We start from the raw sequence: 18,299 nt of genomic DNA on the forward strand, positions 1-18,299 counted from the left end.
GTTACACAGGGAGATTCTTATGGTCTCATCTGAAATTTGGGTGCTTTGATTTCTAGAAACTTCTCTTGACTACTTAGGATTTCATGGCTATGGTATCTAGGGGGGTGTAGAATTCTACTTAACTCCCATGAATTTTGATGACAAATAATACCTTGTTTCTCTATTTCCAATAATTCTCAGTTTCTGTGTTTTTTCTCTTCTTTTTAAAGATACTGAGTTTTTTTTTATTTATTCCTATAACTACTTTTTTCAGAAAAAAAATGTCTTCATCCTGTAAGACTCAACACCACCATAGGATAAACAGGAGTTTGAAACTGCTCAATTGTCCACATTTTTTCCAACGATTTAATAATAGTCTTTTGTAAACATGGCAAATAGTCGAAGACTAATTTAATCTTAATTAAACTATCAGCAGCAGGAAATAATACTACATAGAACATGAATAGATTAATCTTCCTATCAGTTTAATGGAATATCAAATGTGAGTTAATCAGCAAAGATTCAAGATGTCTTCCTAGCAGGTTCAGCAGTGAACAAATGGAAATGGCTAGGAAAGTATACTATATCATCTATTATAAATGATGAGCATCAAATCTATCCCCAGAGCCTATTAAAAACTGAAATCACTCAGAAAGCCAAGTCATCCTCTGTTATCTGCAGATGTGAGCCCAAGGTGCCTCGGAAGAGAAGTCTATCATTAGAATCCAAGAATACCTTTCTTTAGCCATTATTGTTAGACTTCATTTCAACCAAGCCTCTTTGTAAAGCTGTCAACAGAAATAGTGTGATCAGCCCCCTCATAGCTCACTCTCTGAGAGGCAAAACCTAGGAGGAATAAGCAGGAAGGAAAAGGTAGAGGAGCCAGGGAATCAGTACTGCTTGTGGAGTCCTTACATTTTTCATGCCGAAAGTGTGGACAGTAATTTAAGGAAAAATCCCCTAGCAATCTTCAGAAGTCCTTCCACAACCTCCCATTAAAATCTCTCCCTCCTCCTGCTTTTATTCTTATGTAACTTCAGTGAAAATTTGTCACTGTCTGGCTGTGTGTGGACAGCTAGTACTTTGCCTGTCTCACTGTGAGAGTCCAACGGTTTAATACCCTTGTTTTGTCAAATAGATGGCAGTAGATAGTGATTCCTAGATTGATTGGGGGCTCACTAAAGCCTAAACTGAGAAGGTAACTAAGAAAGTATCAAGAATGTATTGTTTTCATCCTTGAAAAAGAAAGATAGAATCAACAAGAAGACCCATGACGAAGCCTACGTGGCATCTATTACTGATATTACAACATTAGATTTTCAGAACTCATGATACCCAGCAGTATATACACCTTCCCCTATCTCAATACAGTCTTTAAAATCAGCTTCCTAAGAGTTTATTACCACTTCCAACTTATAAAAAAGAAATAAAGCCCCACAGTTCATATCCACTTACAAGTAGTATATAATTTTTATTCATATGAGATCATTGTAAGTCTGTGTGCTTACTAAGATTACTTAATGAGGTAACTTTTTTTGAACATTACACAAAAGCCAGCACTTGAGCCCAGTTAACCAAGAAAATATAAGTGACAGAAACTCAAGGTATTATATTTTTTATGAAATGTGACACTTTTAAAGTTCTATTTGCTTTTATTTTATTAGTATGTGTGAGTACATGCATAGATGTATGTGTACCACATGGATGGCTAGTGTCCATGGAGGGAGGCACAGAGGACATCGGATCCCCTGGGGCTGGAGTTAAGGTGGTTGTGAGCTGCTAGATGTGGGCACTGGTAACTGAACTCAGGTCCCCTGCAAGAACAGCCAGTGTTCTTAGGCACTGAGCCATCTCTCCATCTCTAAATAGAAGGTTGGAGTTATCTTCTGGTGCAATCTCTACTTTCAGTGTGCCTTCGGATTATACAGAATGTGTTTTATTGAGAAGTGTGTGAACAAATTTGAATTAAAAAAAGTAGGTCTGTTTGTGTTCCAAATCATATTCCGAGTAAAACAAGCAAAGGCCCAGGAGTATCGCTAAGACTAGTTCTTCAAGCTGCTTAGCACTGGGCTCTTGTTTACTTGATAGATGAATCTAGAATGACTGTTAAATAAAAGGAAATATGAAGATTCTTCCGGGATACTGTTTTCTTTTAAGTGAATGCAGCCATTCATATACCTACCATATCACTAACACACCGCCTTCTGAACCCCCATTCATTCCTTGCACCAAAATCTCTTTTTTTAATCTTTATTAACTTGAGCATTTCTTATTTACATTTCGATTATTATTCCTCTTCCTGGTTTCCGGGCCAACATCCCCCTAACCCCTCCCCCTCCTCCTCTATATGGGTGTTCCCCTCCCCATCCTCCCCCCATTACCACCCTCCCCCCAGCAATGACATTCACTGGGGGTTCAGTCTTGGCAGGACCCAGGGCTTCCCCTTCCACTGGTGCTCTTACTAGGCTATTCATTGCTACCTATGAGGTTGGAGCCCAGGGTCAGTCCATGTATAGTCTTTGCCCCAAAATCTTAAGCCTGTAACCACTATTGACTTCTGAAGACTGTTTTCAAAGGGAATCAGTCTTTCAACTCTACAAAGTAATTTGCTTTAATTGAGCCCTCTCAGCATTAGTAGCTAAAGAAAATTAAATGGTAAGGGTGGTAGTGTTTCATTGAGAGGCAAACGATGTGCCCTTTCGTGTAGTGTATGGTTCCTGGGAGGAGAATAAATAGCTTCATGCTTTCAGTGGGCCAAGACATTTACTATCTTGATTTTAAAAAATTAAAAAAAAAAGCCTTGGTAAAATCTGCTGGGTATGGTGGCACAGTGAGACCCAGTATCATAAATAAATAATAAATAAAGTAACAGTGACGTGAATGATCACGGCGTGCTTATGCGACAACCTGTAACATTTTGCGCTCATTTCAGCAGCTCATGTACTAATCTTAGCACGATAGCATGGCCCCTGCGTAAAGCTGACACACAAATCCATGAAGCGTTCCCTATATTTTTAAAATGTATTTATTTATTTGCTTACACCCTAACCGCTGCTTCCCCCTCCTGGTCTCCCCCTCACTGAATCCCTTCTACCAACCTTCCTCCCCTTCTCTTCTGAAAGGGTGTTACCCTGAACCCTGACACATCAAGTCTTTGCTAGATTAGGTGCGTCTTCTCCCACTGAGGCCAGACACAGCAGCCATAAGACTGAACTACCTGTCAGCTACATATGTGCCAGGGGCCTTGTTCAAGCCCATATATGTTCTTCAGTTGGTGGTTCAGATTCTGAGAACTCCCTGGGATCCAGGTTTGTTGACTGTTGGTCTTCCTGTCGAGTTCCCATCAACTTCTAGGCCTTCAATCATTCCTGAAACTCTTCTGTAGGTGTCCCTGACCTCTGTCTAATGTTTGGCTGCAGGTATCTGCTTCTGTTTCCATCCATTGCTGGGTATATCCACTCAGAGGATAGTTATGCTAGGCTCCTGTCTGCAAGAATAGCAGAGTATCATTAATAGTATCAGTGGTTGGTGCTTGCCCATAGGATGGGCCTTGAGTTGGGCCAGTTATTAGTTAGCCTTTCCATCAGTCTCTGCTCCATCCCTGCATTTCTTTTAGATGGGACAGATTTGGGATCAAAAGTTTAGTGGGTGGGTTGGTGTCCCTATCCTTCCAACTGGGGGTCCTGCCAAGCTACAGGAGGTGGCCTTTACAGGTTCCATATCCTTGCTGTTAGGTATTTCAGCAAAAGTCACCTGCATTGACTCCTGGGAGCCTCCCACTGGGCCTCTCTTCTGTCTCTCCAGCACCTGATCCTGATTCTCCCTTCCTCTCCTGCTCTCCGTTTAGTCTCCTTTCTCCCACCCCAGTTCCCTCCTTCCTTCTGTTTCCTATGACTGCTGTGTCTCTTCTTCTAAGTGTGACTCAAGCAGCCTTGCTTGGGCCTTTCTTCTTGTTTAACTTCTTTGGTTCTGTGGGGTGTATCATGGGTATTCTGTACTTTATGACTAACTATCACTTATCAGTGAGTAAATACCATGCCTGTCCTTTTGGGTCTGAGTTACATCACTCATGATGATATTTTCTAGTTCCATGCATTTGTCAACCAAGTTCATAGTATCCTTATTTTTAATGGTTATATAGTATTCCATTATGTAAATGAACCACAATTTATGAATCCATTCTTTGGTTGAGGGACATCTGGGTTGTTTCCAGTTTGGGGCTCTTATGACTAAGGCTGTTGTAAACATAGAGAGGCACTTGTCCTTGAAGTATGGTAAGGCATCTTTTGGGTATCTGTTCAGGAGTGGTATATCTGGATCTTCAGGTAGAACTGTTTCCAATTTTCTGAGAAACGGCCAGATTGACTTTCAGAGTAGTTGTACCAGCAATGAAGGAGTGTTCCCCTTCCTCCATATCCTCACTAGCATGTGCTGTCCCTTGAGTCTTTTTTTACTGTTATTTTAGCCATTCTAACTGGTACTCGGTAGAATTTCAGAGTCGTTTTGATTTGCATTTTCCTGATAGCTAAGGATGTTGAGCTTTTCTTTAAGCATTTCTTTGCCATTTGAGATTCCTCTGTTGAGAATTCCCTGTTTAGTTCTGTGCCCCATTTTTAATTGGGTTACTTGGTTTGTTAGAATTTAACTTCAGCTCAGGGCTGAAATCACACAGAAACAAAGACAATAATACAAACAATCAACAAGAGATAGTTTTTTGAGAAAATCAACAACCTAGACAAACCCTTGGCTGAACTAAGAAAAAGGCACAGAAACAGTATCCAAATTAACAAAATCAGAAATGAAAATGGAGATATAGCAACAGAAACTGAGGAAATCCAAAGAATCATTAGTTCTTACTTCAAAAGCCTGTACTCCGCACCACTGGAAAATTTAAATGAAATAGATGAATTTCTAGACAGATACCACATTCCAAAGTTAAATCAAGAGCAGGTAAACTAAAGAGTCCCCTAACCCCTAAGCAAACAGAAGCAATCATTAAAAGTCTCAACAACAACAGCAAAGCCCAGAGCCAAATGGTCTTAGCACAGAAATCTACCAGACTTTCAAAGAAGAGCTAATACTAATATTCCTCAAATATTCGACAACATAGACACAGAAGGAACACTACCTACTTCATTCTATGAGGCCACACTTACCCTGATATGTAAAGTACACAAAGACTCAACAAGATAAAGAGAACTTCAGACCAATTTAAGTTATGAACATCAAAACAATAATACACAATAAAGTTCTTACAAACCGAATACAAGAACACATCAAAAACATCATTCACCATGATCAAGTTGGCTTTACCCCAAGGATGCAGGGATGGTACAATATGTGAAAGTCTATCAATGTAATCCACTATATAAACAAACTGAAAGACAAAAATCACATGATTATCTCTTTAGATGTTGAAAAAGCCTTTGACAAAATCCAACACTGCTTCATGCTATAAGTCTTAGAGAGATCAGGGATTCAAGGCACATACCAAAACATAATAAAAGCAATATATGGCAAGTCAATAGCCAATGCCAAATTAAATGGAGAGAAATTTAAATCAATTCCATTAAAATCAGGAACAAGACAAGGCTGCCCACTCTCTCTCTCTACCTATTCAATATAGTTCTTGAAGTTCTAGAGCATTAAGACAACAAAAAAAGATCAAGGGGATACAAATCAGAAAGGAAGAAGTCAAGGTATCAGTGTTCTGGTCTGATAAGACAATATACATAAGTGATCCCCCAAATTCTACTAGAGAACTCCTGCAGCTGATAAACAACTTCAGCAAAATGGCTGGGTATAAAATTAACTCAAAGAAATCAATAGCTCTCCCTTACGCAAATGATAAACAGGCAGAGAAAGAAGGAAATGACACCCTTTATGGTAGTTACAGATAATGTAAACTATCTAGGTCTGACTCTAATCAAGCCCCTAAAAGATCTGTATGACAAGAACTTTAAGACAATGAAGAAACAAATTGAAGACGATATCAGAAAATGGAAAGACCTCTGATTAACATAGTGAAAATGGCCATCTTACCAAAGGCAATGTACAGATTCAATGCAACCCCCATCAAAGTCCCAACATGATTCTTTAACGGACCTTGAAAGAACAATTCTCAACTTCATATGGAAAAAAACAAAACCCCAGGATAATGAGAACAATCCTGAAAACTAAAGGAACCTCGGGAGGAATCACCATCCCAGACCTCAAGCTGTACTATAGAGCAATAGTGATAAAACAACTGCGTGGTGTTGATAAAGAGGCAGACAGGTTGACAGTGGAATAGAATTGAATACCCAGAGATAAACCCACACACCTATGGATACTTGATTTTCAACAAAGAAGCCAAAACCATACAATGGAAAAAAAGGAAAGAAAACATTTTTAACAAGTGGTGCTGGTCTAACTGCATGTAGAAGAATGCAAATAGATTCCTGTTTATCGCCTTCACAAAGCTCAAATCCAAGTGGGTCAAGGGTCTCAATATAAAACCAGATACACTAAACTTAATAAAAGAGAGAGAAAGAGTCTTGAATGAATTGGTACAGGAGACGGTTTCCTGAATACAGTACCACTGGCTCAGGCCCTAGGATCAGCAATTGATAAACGGGACTTCATTTAACGGAAAAGTTTCAGTAAGGCAAATGACACCGTCGAAAGGCTAAAACGGCAGGCTAGGGAAAAGATCTTCACTAATCCTACATCTGGCAGAGGGCTAATATCCAAAATATATAAAGAACTCAAGAAGTTAAACCATATATATATATATATATAATTGGTAAAATCCCCTTGCACTTCAAGCAAGTCTTTTGCCATTCAGATAACCAGCACATCACTTACTCTGGGAGAAAATAAACATTTTCACATTTGGGATCTCTCTGTGGCAGGATAAATCTATACCATTATCTCATGAGAAAGAGAAACATCTACATCTTTAAGCAAGAGGAGCTAGAGCATGCCCTGTTTTCTTTTTCCTGTCTCCCAGAAAAAGCTCTCACTGCACCTGACTCCTACCCAGAGTTCCTGGTGCCTGCTGTGCTCTTCCTGCTTCACTTGGACTAGTTAAAACCTTTCCTCATTTTCAAATGCAACTTGATGAACCTCATGGACCCTGCTCTCTCTGATGCCCTATAACAGGCGTAGCCCCTTTATTATACTATTCTGTGCAGCAACCATATGTGTTATCAAACGTCCATAATGGTATCTATATGAATTTTAGTGTTGCTTATTGATTTTCATATGGAGTGTGTGTGTGTGTGTGTGTGTGTGTGTGTGTGTGTGTGTGTGTGTGTGTACACGCACATGTATTAATCCCCACTCAGGTGTACACAGTAAAATTCGTCTTTTTTATTCTCACTGGTTTTAAACTCCATAAAGGAAAAACTAGTCTTTTCAGTTCCCTTGATTCATGGCTTATTGCATATACCCAATTGTTTTTAATGATCCAGTGAGTGAGTAAATACATTATGTATTTACTTGCAGTATATATGATTTTGAAGGAATGAATGAGTGAATGGCAAATTATAGGATTTCTCATGGTATATTTTCCATATCCTTTGAGGTATCCAAATGAATAGATAATTATTGTTCAGTATTTTCTTACTATAGAGGGGGATAACTCATTCATTGAAAGAAAACAGCTTTTCCTGTATTTTTTGGGGGGAGTTCTGGCATAGTAGTTAATTGATTAGACTATTAGATGGCTGGATTATTGGTGAACTATTCTTTTTAGTTGTATGTGTGCTTCTGGAAGAGATTAGCATTTGGTCAGTAGATTAAGTAAAGCTCTGATCTTATCAATGGTGTCATACATTCTATCACAGATCCAGGGATGGATGGGATGAAGGGAAGGGGAGAAAGAGCTCATTTACTCTCTCTTGAGCTGAGAAGTCCATCTACACTTGCCCTTGGACATCAGACCCGATGGTTCATCCTTTGAACTTTAGGCTATAAACCATCTGCTCGTCTCATTCCCAGGTTACTGTGCTCGAACAAAATCACACTTCCAACTTTTCTTGGCCCCTCAGCTTGCCAGCAGCATATCACCAACCTTTTTATCCTCTGAATCGGGTAGCACAGTACCCAACGAATGCTCTCATGGACCTGGATGTTTCCGTTCTATGGGTCTGGTGAAACCTAATGAAGTCATCCCATCATCCGATAGCACTTGCATTTTTCCCCCAGGCTTTACATCCACGTCAGACTGCTGTCTAAAATTTGGACAGGCCAGCTCCATCTGTAATCTTTCACCTTCATACACGAAACCAGACCATGGATTATCCACAGGAAGAATAAGCAGTCTTTACCTCTATGTACTTCTCTCTACCTCACCGCACTGCTATTCTCAAAACAACGTGTTGCCTGCTTACATTCTGCAGAACCGGTGGGCATGAGCCTTTTTTACTCTTCTCTCACCGTCTTTTATTAGGAAAGAGATTCGTAAATACACAAACAAAACAAAATTATCCTGCTAGTGATTTGTAGGTGCCCCACTTGGGTTTGTTATGCTGGGTTTTGGCCCATTTTTATATTCACTTGCAAATCTGAACTTAGCGGATGCCCGGTGTTATTGTGGGAAAAAAACAAAGGACCAACGTGTCATCTACATCTCATTTCAGATCGCAATAATGGTTTACCTATAATTATCTATAATTCATGTCCTTCTAAAAGGATAATAAGCTGCATTTGTCCTATTTAGCAACCACTCATTAGCTAGATCTGTAGGTCTGCACGAAGTCATTGGCATCCTTTAGAAATCCTTCCCTCAGGCCTAACTCTTTAGGGATTTTAATGCCCTTGGTTATATTTTTTAATTTTGGTCTCTTTGATGTGGTCTCTTCCCTCCTGGTAGATTAATTAAAGCATTTTTGTCATTTTGTGCATCATCATAATTATCTGGCAGCTACATAGATTCTGTCATCTTTAGGCTGATCTGTTCATACGGGCTTTCAGTATTCAATGCAGCTTGTTCCAGAATTGATTTGATTACAGCCATCTGTATTGACCATGAAGGCAAATTCAATAAACAGACTGGAGGAACTGTGATTTGCCCACCAAAGACGGGAACAGCAATAGGTCCAAAACATTCATTGTCCCTTCTACGAAAGACAGAAATCAATAAAGCAAATATTCATCCCCGAGGCTATGTAGGCGGGAGATGTCAATGGCTAATATCAAAAATAAAGTTCAATTGCTCAACCAAAACGTGGGGGAAGCGTAGAGTTTTTTTTAAATTACTTATTTTGAGAAATTGGACTGGTTGATTATCTTTTTCTTGAGTTTGGACATGCATGTAGATCTGTGCTAAATTCTATCATCAGAACAAACTATTTGGAAAGCTAGATAAGCATTTCCCATGAATGTTAGGGACTCAATCATTACAGTTATATAGTGAATGACAGAAATGGAAAAATATAGTCCTATAGAGGAATGGGATGGAAGCCTAAGACCAGAAAAAGTTTTAGAGAGTCATATTTATACTAATGTTCATTTTTATTACAGTTTGGAAGAAGAAAAAAGAGAAAGAGAAAAGTAATTTAAACAAAGGCTTGCTATGAAAATTAAACCTATATTTCATATTATATTGACATTTTACATTATATATTAACTCATAAGCTCCTTTCCATTCTTCAGAACCTACAAAAATGACATTGAGTGAATGACCTATGGTCAAAAATACAAAAAGAACTGGAAGATCAACTATAGGTTTATGTTAACAACTCCAACTCCGTGGAGGCAGGCATTTTCTACAAAGAGCTTGCTTTTTGAAATTAGACATGCGTGTGAAGACAGATAATGAACAATTGCAGTCTTAATGCCCCAATTTACAGAAAGACTGGAAAAACAGGATCACATAGGATATAGAAATGAGCCTCGATTTTAGTCTTAGCATTTTTTTTTAGGTTAAAATGTATTTTATATCAATAGGATGTAGCTAAGTGAATCAGCTGTGGTCAGAGAGATGAAGTTGAGGCATGGTCCTTGTTCCTTTACTTAGTGATCAAATTGGAACAATTTGCTTACCTGAGACTTTTGTTAAAATGAGAACTCCTTACAGAAGTGATGCAGATATCAAGGGCACTGGTGTGATGCCAGGTTCTTGGTACATAGGAAACATTCAATCACCTTCCCTGCTATAATTGCATAACCATGAATTGGGAGTTGTTACACACCTCATCAGTTCTAATCCTGACACTGTACTTCTAGAACACCGGGAAATTGCAGACAGAATTTGGAGAGAAAGAAGAAATTTAACTAGGCTAGCCAGTGATCTTCATGCTACATGCTTTAGACAGACAGACAGACAGACAGACAGACACACACACACACACACACACACACACCTACTTTACATGTTAAAGTCAACGAGGATCATTAAAATGTGGTTTAACTTTAAGAAAGTAATCATCACATCTAAACAAACAGAAACTTGGTTAAGAAAATCAGGAGACTTAGATTGATCAGGGAGAGTTATATTTAAACATGATTACCATGTTGCCAGTAGAATGTGTTTCTTAGAATAATCAGGTCTCAAGAGGCTATTAATAGACTACTAGTTCCGTAACTGGTGCCTGTGAGTCACTGGGCTAAGCAAGGGGAAAGATAAGCCTGGTGTGACCTCAAGGCTTAAATATTGAATGAAGGCCACTGTAAAACCACAGAAAACAGAAGCAGAAACGGGGAGGGGAGATCTTATTTTCATGATTTATGACTTTTCTGTTGTAGGTTTCCCTTCCAGATATAAAAATGGTAGACCCTGTGACCTCTTTGAAAGCTTGGGAATGCCTAACTTGTAGCTCATGCCCATCCAAATTTGGCGGGTTGAATGGTTGTACAAAGGTTCTGAGCAAGAGAAACAGCTCAATAGACAAAATTCTGCTTGTATGGGACTAGAGCACTCCAGATAGCCCTTGGGTTTTACAGTTGTGCTGCATGAACTTTCCCAGCTTATACTCATAAGATTCATTTGAGTCATGGATTGGATTCAATAGACAGATTTTCTTAGTTCTTACTTTAAACATGCACAAGAAAACAATACTTACTAATTGTTGTCCCTGTTAGAACTATAGCTAATTCATCGCTAAATTAAGTATTGTTCTGGAAATACCTATGCTTTTTCTTCATCCTGAATCTTTCTTCTGTTTATCTTTAAATGTTTGTAAAAAAAATTTTTTAAAAAACTTTTATTTGTTCTAACTTATTTCTTTTCCAAAAGATAGCAGAAGTAACTCTAACCTGAGATATATGTACCCCACCACCACCCCAGGCCACTGCCTTTTACCTGATTGGTTGGTGGTTGGTTGGTTGGTTGGTTGGTTGGTTGGTTGGTTGGTTGGTTGATTAGTTGGTTTTTTGGTTGGTTGGTTGGTTGGTTGGTTGGTTGATTGGTTGGTTGGTTGGTTGGTTGGTTGGTTGGTAGGTTGGTTGATTGGTTGGTTGGTTAGTTGGCTGGTTGGTTGGTTGGTAGGTTGGTTGGTTGGTTAGTTGGTTGGTTGATTGGTTGGTTGGTTGGTTGGTAGGTTGGTTGATTGGTTGGTTGGTTGGTTGGTTGGCTAGGTGGTTGGTTAGTTTTGGTTTTTCTTTTTATCTTGTGTTTTTTACACTCCAGATTTTATTCCCCTCTTGGTCCACCTTCAGGCTGTTATACATCCCATACCTCATTCCCACCCCCTCTGTCTTCATTAGGATGTCCCCACCCCACCCCCACTCCCTCACCCTACCAGACCTCTAAACTCCCGGGGGCCTCCAGTGTCTTGAGGGTTAGGTACATTTTCCCTGACCGAACCCAGACCTGGCAGTCCTCTGCTGCATAGGTGTTGGGGGCCTCATATTAGCTGGTGTATGCTGCCTGCTTGATGGTCCAGTGTCTGAGAGGTCTCAGAGATCCAGATTGAGACTGCTGGTCCTCCTACAGGGTTGCCTTCTTCCTCAGCTTCTTCCAGCTTTCCTCTAATTCAACCACAGGGATCAGCAGCTTCTACCATTGGTTGGGTGCACATCTGACTGCATCTGACTCTTTCAGCTGCTTGTTGGATCTTTCAGAGGGCAGTCATGATAGGTTCCTTTTTGTGAGTACCCCATTGCCTAAGTAATAGTGTCAGGCCTTGGGGCCTCCCCTTGAGTTGGATCCCACTTTGGGTCTGTTGCTGGACCTTCTTTACCTCAAGTTCTTCTCCATTTCCATCCCTGCAGTTCTTTCAGAGAGGAACAATTATGGGTCAGAGCTTTGGCTGTGGGATAGCAATCCTATCCCTCACTTGATGTCCTGTCTTTCTGCTAGAGGTGTGCTCTACAAGTTCCCTCTCCACACTATAGGACATTTCATCTAAAGTCCCTCCCTCCCTTTGAGTCCCGAGAGTCTCTCATCTCCCAGGTCTCTGGTACATTCTGGAGGGTCCCCCCAACCTCCTACCTCTTGAGGTTGCCTGTTTCTATTCTTTCTGCTGACACTCATGGCTTTAGTCCCTTTTCCCAACCCAATACCAGATCATGTTCCCCTCTCCACTCCCCCTCCTCTTTCCCCTCAGGTCCCTCCCTCCCCCCCTATAATTGCTTTCTTCTCCCTCCCAAGTGGGAAGAGGTGCTCTCATTTGGGCCCTGCAGCTTGTTGACCTTTTTGTGTTCTGTGGACAGTATCTTGGGTATTCTGTACTTTTTTTTTTTGCTAATATCCACTAATTAGTGAGAACATACCATGCATGTCCTTTTGCATCTGAGTTATCTCACTCAGGATGATATTTTCTAGTTCCATCCATTTGCCTGCATAACTCAGGATGTCCTCATTCTTAATAGCTGAGCAGTATTCCATTGTGTAAATGAACTACATTGTCTATATCCATTTTTCTGCCATGGGACATCTGGGTTGTTTCCAGCTTCTAGGTATCACCAATAAAGCCGCTATGAACATAGTGGAACATGTACCCCTGTGGCATGGTGGGCCTCTTTTGGGTATATTCCTGGGTCTTCAGGTAGGCCTATTTCCAACTTTCTGAGAAGCCTCCAGATTGATTTCCAGAGTGGTTGTACCAGTTAGCAATCCCACTCCCAATGGAGGAGTGTTACTCTTTTTCCACATCCTCGCCAACCTGTGTTGCCACCTGAGGTTTTGATCTTAACCATTCTGATTGGTGTAAGGTAGAATCTCAGGGTCATTTGGATTTGCATTTTCCTGATCACTAAAGACTTCCAGCATTTCTTTAGATGCTTCCCAGCCATTTGAGATTCCTCTGTTGTGAATTCTCAGTTTAACTCTATATCCCATTTTTTGGTTTGGGTTGTTTGGTTTTTGAGTGGCTAGCTTCTTGAGTTCTTCATATATTTTAGATATTAGTCTCTATTTGGTGTGAGATTAGTGCAGATTTTTTTTCCCAATCTGTAGGTTGCTGGTTTGTCCGATTGACAGTGTCCTTTGCTGTCCAGTTTCATGAGATCCCATTTATCAATTCTTGATCTTAGAGTGTGAGTCATTAGAGTTCTGTTTAGGAAATTTCCCCTTGTGCCAATGAATTCAATGTTCTTTCCTACTTTCTCTTGTATTAGATTTGGTGTATCTGCTTTTATGTTGAACTCCATGACCCACTTGGACTTGAGCTTTGCACAAGGTGACACATATGGGTTTATTTTCATTTTTCTACATACAGCCAGTTAGACCAGCACCATTTATTGAAGATGATTTCTTTTATCCATTGTATATTTTTGGCTTCTTTGTCAAAAATCAAGTGTGCCTAAGTGTGCGGTTTTGTTTCTGGGTCTTTAATTCTATTCCATTGACAATGTGTCTGTCTCTGTACCAGGTTTTGGTTTTTCAAGACAAGGTTTCTCTTTGTAGTCCTGGCTGTCCCAGAACTCTCTTTGTAGACCAGGCTGGTCTCAAACTAATTCTCCTGCTTCAGCCTCCCAAGTGCTCGGATTAAAGGTGTGTGCCATCATAGATGGTTCATGAGACCCCTTTTAAATAATGCTGCAAAATAATGAGTTGAGTGAGTGGCTTTTAACGTTGCCTTTTTCTGGAGGGTCATAGCTAGCTCAACAAACACCACATGCAACCTTTTGGAGAACTTCATCTCTTGGTAACATTCAAGTCCCCCCAGCCTTCACAGAGAAATACCTTGTTGGAAATAAGTTAACTTTGTTCAAGTTAGCATTATGTATCCCTACACTAGTTTGGTCTGCACTGAGAGATATCTTTGCCAAATAGTCAGTGATTCATTTGATAAATGTTTACTGTTTGTTCCCCAAAAGCACTCTTTGGCTTCATAGATCCAAATAGAGTAAGACAAATGAAGTCCACTATGACTAATATTCTCAGTTACGAAAGACAGATAAGCAACTCTGTAAACAGGCAGACACTGCTAATCTCAGATGGTAATTAATGCTTAAAGTCAGAGTAAAATGTTTGAAATGGGGAAGTGAAGAATAATAATTTAAATTGCATAGCCAGAGAAAGATATCTCTGAGGAGGTTACTTTTTGAGCTGAAACCCAATATGATGTGACTCAGCCTTGGGTAAATCCATGTCATCAAAGAACAAAGATGCAAAGTGATAATAATTTTTGATAGTGAGTCAAATTCTAGCAGTCCTTTGTAGAAATTAGCAAACTGATTCTCAAACTGATGTAAGAAATCAAAGGATGGAGAATTGAAAAGGAAAAAAAAACTCTTTGAAAATTTGCAGTTGCCATGCTTACAGCAATAACTTATTCTAAAGTCTCAGTATATAAGGCTTTTGTATCAACATGAAGACAAATGGACCAGTAGAATAAAATACAGGATTCATAAATAAGCCCACACATATGTGGTTAATTGATTTCAAACAGAGATGCATTTCAGTGAGAGAAACAAAGTATTTTCAAGAATTATTATTGGAAAATTAGGTGTAATTTTGTAAAAGAAGAATATTTATCTATACCTCACACCATGAGTTTGTTTCCTCTTGCTGTGATAAAACACTCTGACCAATAACAATATAGAAGAAGAGAGGATTCATTCTATCTCTCAGGGTGCAGTCCATTACCAAAGGCAGGAATTCAAGGCAGGAGCCTGACATAGAAACAATGAAGGAACACTGGTCCCTGGCATTTCTGGGACCCACTTTCAGCTGCCAGTCTTTCACAGTCCTGGCTCACTTGTCTAGGGATGGCACCACCCACAGTGGGCAAGGCCCTGCTGTATCATTTAACAGTTAAGAAAATGTCCCACGAACACGCTCATAGGCCAATCTGAGCAAGGCAGTTTCCCCAACTGAAAATCCCTCAGAAAACTCTAGGCTGTGTCAGGCTGACAGCTGGAGCTAACTAGGAGACCGTGTGAAAACTTAACTCAAATTGTTTATAAAAATAAACTTTTAACTGTAATATAATATTTCTAAGAGAAAGACCCTACTAGACAGTAGGTGGTGAAAACTCTACATAGGTACCAATTCTACTTTTCCATGATAGTGAGTTGTGTGGGTGTCTTCACTAATAAGGCTTTATCATCAGTTTGCTGAGAATAACCAATAACCTTTTCAATAGCCTGGTTATTTGGGGTTTGCCATGGGACCCCTTTGGGCAAGAATTTGATTAGATATAACCCATTCTCCAGCCCTGGAGGTGTCATTTGGTGGCAGGAGATATTTAATTGGGGTTTCGTCTCCCCAGTTATTTAGTGATTCCAATTTAGACCTCTTTCATGTTTATATGGCTTTTAAGGACTTCTACTGTATTAATTTTCCTGCGAATAGCCCTTAAGTTTAGCTGTCCCTCTCCACATTCACTCTCTTGCCCATCTGTTTGCTTCACTTCCTCCTTTGATCGTCTGCTCCACTTCCTCTGACCCCAATTCCATCTATAACTATCTAGTTTATTTCCCTTTCCTAAGGAGATCCTTCCCCCACTCCCAGTTCCTTACTCTCTGCCTAACCTCTGTGACTTTACAGGTTATAGCCTGCTTACTGAAGACTTAACAGCTAACATCCTCATGTAAGTGAATACATACCATATGTGGTGTCTCTTTGGGTCAGGGTAATTGTTTTTTTCTAGATCTATTTACCTATGAATTTCATGATTTTTTTTAGCAGCTAAGTAATATTCCAGTATGTTCTTTATTCATCCATCTGTTCCTGGAATATCTAGGCTGTTTCCAATTTGGGGCTATTATGAATAGAGGGAATATATACTCCCTGAGGCTGAGAGTGTATATTATCAAATATCATGTTTGATAAGTGACTAGATCCAGGGTATGTAAGGATGAACCCACCAGTCTGGAAACAAGCATTCCCATGAAAAATTGAGCAAATATTTTTGAACAAGACAACTCTCCATGAGAGACATAAAGATATACAATGGCAAGCAAACATGGAAAAACAATGTGCCTGAGTTGTCAGTTCAGTCCACATGTACTACAAGATCAAAGGTGACAAAGAGGTAGTGGGAACAAGGGACAGTCACTCCATTTATATGTTACCCATGGGAATGCAAGACATTTGCTCTCTTCAGAAAAAAAAAAGTACTATCCGGCAGGGATTTTGTTGCTGTAGTTGTTGTTGTAAGTCTAACTTATACCTATGTTCTAAGTGTAACTACCTTCTGTTCCTGGGTATTTATTGAGCAGAAATGAATGTCTATGGTTTGTGAAGCCTTGTATGCTAATGGCCTGCAGAGTCGTTTCCAGTATCCCAGACTAGAAGTACTTCAGACTGTTCGAAGGGTAGAAGGCTAAACAGACTGTCCTCTATTCATATGCATTTCTACTGGGCAAGAAAAAGGAATAAGTTATGGACCTAAAGAACAAAAGGAATAAACCTCAAAGTACCTTCACTGGACAATCCAACCCAAAGTCAGGGTACTGACTGGTTTTGTGTGTCAACTTGACACCAGCTAGAGTCATTAGAAAGGAAGGAGCCTCAGTTGAAAAGAAAAATGCCTCCATAAGTTCAGCTCTAAGACATTGTCTCAATCAGTGATCAGTGTCGGGGTGGGAAACAGTCCATGATGGGTGGTGCCATCCCTGGGCTGGCAGACCTGGATTCTGTAAGAAAGCAGGCTGAGCAAGCCATGGGAAGTCCCAGTAAGCAGCACTCCTTCATGGCTTCTGCATCAGCCCCTGCCTCCAGGTTCCCGGCTTGCTTAAGTTCCTGTCCTGACTTCTTTCAGTGATGGATTACCATCTGGAAGTGCCTAATAAGCCCTCCCCCGCCCCCAGCCTGCTTGCTTCTTGGTCATGGTGTCTCTTTATAGCACTAAAACACTAAGGCAGTCAGAGTTGTAGACAGGACCTGGAATATCCAGGCTTTCAAAGAGCACGGGGGAGGGTTTGGTCTTTTTCGAGAGTACAACAGGAGCAGCTAGTGGAAGATTTTCAGTAGGTTCCTGATTTAATTTACACTGTGGAAGCGTCACTTCAGTCAGTGCGTGGCCACAGAGGCCGCAGGAGACCAGCCCAAAGCTTCAACCTCGAGCTTGCCAAGAAAATAGGACAGTCTGGACAAAAGAAGCTGCATTAAAGATGCAGAGAAAAGACTTAAGAGAATATAATCTTACTAAAAATCAACAGCTTTCTGTGTTTATTTGAATTTTGAGTGACTAGCATCCTGGAGTATTGATTGCAAAGCACTGTTATAACCCAGACTTCAATCTATGAGCGCGGGTCCACTGTCTGTCTTCCTGGAAGCCTATTGTTCTGGTATTCTGGCTTGGGACACTCAACTCAATATAGCAGCACTCAGTTAAATCAATAAGTCTCGCTTCTTTCTTTACTGATATCCAGTTCCTCTAGAAAGTCTAGCACAATTAAACTCAAAGTGGGCATGCCAGGAATACCTGCTTTACCTTCACGTGGAGAAACCAGGAACTCCTAAGATCCCTTAAAGGCTACACTCTGAGGTTTGTCTCTTTTTTATGAAAACATGTCTCCACTTCGTGCTGCTTTTTTTTTTTATACTCCTAGGCAAGCCAGAGCTTACTTAGACTTATTTAGAAGTATTCTGACCCACCCCTCAATGCAGATAACGCTCATTCATTTAACTTCGCCATTCATTACCCCAATAAGCATCTGGCAGCATTTGTTATAAGTAGAGAAAAACTGAAAGGCTCCGGCCAAGTATTACTTCATCCGTCTCTACTCAGGGAAATGCTTTTCTCCTCTTCCAAAGTAGAGTCCTTTTCTCCCAGAGCTAAAAGAACCCACATTTATCTCAAAGAGAGCATAGACTTTCTTCAGAGACAGGTGATCTTGAATGACTAAAGGTATCTGGCGACAACAATGGGCTTTTAGCAGCCACAAAGGAAGCAGCTATTTTTATTCAAGTTCTTTCTTCCTTAGCTTTGGGGGGAAGA

The 18,299-nt window shown here is 40.1% G+C and overlaps 1 protein-coding gene and 1 pseudogene across 5 annotated transcripts in view; both read left to right on the forward strand.

Moving 5' to 3' along the window:
* Positions 1-18,299, forward strand: part of Anks1b (ankyrin repeat and sterile alpha motif domain containing 1B) — a 1,165,946-nt gene that overhangs the window by 623,787 nt on the left and 523,860 nt on the right. The window lies entirely within an intron of this gene.
* On the forward strand, positions 2,899-2,993 carry LOC120093926 (U6 spliceosomal RNA; annotated as a pseudogene).

The sequence above is a fragment of the Rattus norvegicus genome, chromosome 7 (genome assembly GCF_021556685.1).
Source record: "Rattus norvegicus strain SHRSP/BbbUtx chromosome 7, alternate assembly SHRSP_T2T, whole genome shotgun sequence".
Taxonomy (NCBI): domain Eukaryota; kingdom Metazoa; phylum Chordata; class Mammalia; order Rodentia; family Muridae; genus Rattus; species Rattus norvegicus.